Consider the following 2,976-nt stretch of genomic DNA (forward strand, 5'->3'; position numbering starts at 1 on the left):
AGATGAGGTCTCACAATCACAGACCCATATCTCAGGCCCTGGTACCTCCCTTCAGATGACTTTTTGAATCTTGTGGCCAGGGCACTGATGTCAGCATCCAGGGAAGAGAAATGGTGCAGAAAGTGTAACAGACTGAAATCTGAGAGCATCGAGGATTTAATGTACAAGTCTTGGTAAGTAATCCTAACAGACATTCAGACATGGCACTGAATCTGGATGAATAGCAAAGCTACATAGGACGCAGACAAACTCCTCAGGATGGAAATCAGATAGAAATGAATGCTGGGGTCCTACAAGAACTGCATTCCAATTCTAACCTAACACATTCCTCACTGTCAGTTCCATCTGTGCTGTCATACTCGCTAAGAATCTGGTGCTTAAGAATGTCTGTCTGAAAGAAATCATTTTCCCTTATGGAAGATTTCACTAGGACACCGGACAAAGGATGGTCGTTGAGGTCAGTGACACTGCACATCTTTGTAGTAAGTTTATTAGTTTTAGTTTTCTCTGAGTTGTTATGCACAGTGGTGACACTGTACAATTGGAGATTAGATCATAAGTCTGGAAGGAAGATTCATTCACAGGATATTTGTGGCAGAGATTGATTCATTATGCACTTGGGTATGTCCAGATTATTTTAGGAAATATTTGTAAATAATATTTATAGACAAAACGGACTAAAATCTAAGTACCCTGACTGTAAATTCACAGCTTTAATAACCTTATATTCCATGTAATACGCATAGTACATTTTCAGGACTTCGACAGGTACAACTAATATTACTTCAAGTTTGAAGGGATGAGTGGAATATGTTCCAGAACCCAATCCATTCTACCAGGAATTGCACATCAATGATGTCTTCATTTGAACAAAATTTTTTCTCTGTTTCAGTGTGAGAATGTCATTAGTGAAAATAGGTTTCCTACCAGTTTGAAATGATAATAATAAATAATTAATGAATTCCAGTATTTTTCTCTGCATATCAAAAGAGTCTTTTAAATTAAGGCATTTATAAGTTTTATTTCTTTCTGACTTCAACTACTTGAATTAAATATTTATCATATAGTGAAAACATTGTCATCAAATATAAGATTCCTTATTACTTATATAGGAAATTAAAGGCAGAGAAACTGGCCCCATAGACTAGTTCTATAGGATATTGTTTTCTCACTACTAACTTTTACTCTCCTCCTAAATATTTTAAACATTAATGTCTATTGTCGTAGTAATCTTTTCCCACCTGTATTAATGTTTGAAGCTAATGTTATCACAATGCTAGGGGATTTATAGCCTAAAATTACAAAACTCAACTCTTATATCCTTAATTATAACATCAGCTAACTTGGTGATACAAAGATAATATGTGATCTTCCCTTAATAAAAGTTTGGTTGCCCTATTACTTTACTTTACATGGATTTGTGTTTATTTCCAGGAGTTAAATGTATGCCATATGACTACAGGATAGTAGATTTGATGGGGTCATTGTTTTATTTCAAACATGAGCCAGTACTCTTACAGATATTATTCTGCTTGTCCTGTTTATGAGACATTGTTAGTTTTTCACACATTTCACAAAGTATGAACCTAGAGATATCCAAATGCTTTGAGGCCTCATTCAATCACTATTATGTGTACAATTTATGCCAAAGTGGTAGTGGTAGATGTCCTACATGTTGAATATATCATGTGAATTCATTTAGAAGAGAGAATGATGACTGTGTATCCAGCTTCACCTTGCCATACAGGGTCCTCAGTTTGAGAACAAGAACTGACAGCATGGAAACCAGTGAGTTGCTTGTAGGAATGACTTTCTTCTCTCTGACTATAATTGGAATTCTAGGGAATTTTACTCTTCTATACCATTATATTTATATTTACCTAACAAGATGTAGGTTCAGGTCTACAGACTGGGTTCTGATGCACTTGATTGTAGCCAATATCTTAACTGTAGTGTGTAAAGGTGTGCCCAGGACAGTATCCTTTTTTGGGTTTAAAGATATTTTCAATGACATGGGATGCAAATGGTTTTTTTTTTGTACACAGAGTATCTAGGGGTGCTTGTATTGGCAGCACCTCATTTCTTAGTGTGTTTCAGGCCATCATCATCAGCTCTAGGAACTCCTGGTATTCAGATTTAATGGTAAGGACACACAAGTGCATTTGTTGCTCTGTGTACCTCAACTGGGTAATTCATTTCTTCACAAGCAGCATATTTTTTGTGTACTTGAGGGCAAAGCATGGCAATGAAAGCACAACAAACCTGAAAGATTTTGTATACTGCTATACTGTCCGGCATGTTCCAAATATGGACATCCTTTCTGCAATATTACTGTCAGGTCCTGATATGGTTTTGCTGGGGCTCATGCTATGGGCCAGTGGCTCCATGGTTCTCACACTGTACAGGCACAAGCAGATGATGGAATACATTTCAAGAACCAAGGCTTCTTCTAGATCCTCCCCTGAGTCCAGAGCCACTAAAACCATCCTTCTCCTCGTTGGTACTTTTGTCTCCTTTTACACAATTTCTTCTCTTTGTCAATCCTTTCTATCTCTCCTGTATAATCCCGGCTGGTCTCTGGTGAATATGGCTGAAATGTCCTCTCTGCTTTTCCCCACTGTTTGTCCCTTTCTTCTCATGAGCCAAGACAGTCGGGCATCCAGTTACTTCAAAAGGAATAGACATTTCCCCAAGCCCTCTGACCAAGAACAGAATTGAGAGATTCTGGCCAGATTTGCATGGTTATTCATTCATTCTGACAGAACTGTGAGCATAATTACAATAATATCATGGCTTTGTAGAGGCTTCTGCAGGTAAGCAAGAAATCAGTGTGCATGCAGGTGAATGTGTTTACACTCACACACACACATGTACACACACTTACACACACGGATGCACAAATGTAATTGTGTGAGTGATTTTGTATGCAAGTGTAACTGAATTAAATTACAAAGAGTAATAAAAAACTAGGCAAAC

General features: G+C 37.4%; 1 pseudogene; it reads left to right on the forward strand.

The window, feature by feature from the left end:
* Positions 1 to 1,694: 1,694 nt before the first annotated feature.
* Positions 1,695 to 2,718, forward strand: LOC114639460 (annotated as a pseudogene).
* The last annotated feature ends 258 nt before the right edge of the window (positions 2,719 to 2,976 follow it).

This window comes from Grammomys surdaster, unplaced genomic scaffold (genome assembly GCF_004785775.1).
Source record: "Grammomys surdaster isolate TR1022 unplaced genomic scaffold, NIH_TR_1.0 125710, whole genome shotgun sequence".
In the NCBI taxonomy this organism is placed as follows: Eukaryota; Metazoa; Chordata; class Mammalia; order Rodentia; family Muridae; genus Grammomys; species Grammomys surdaster.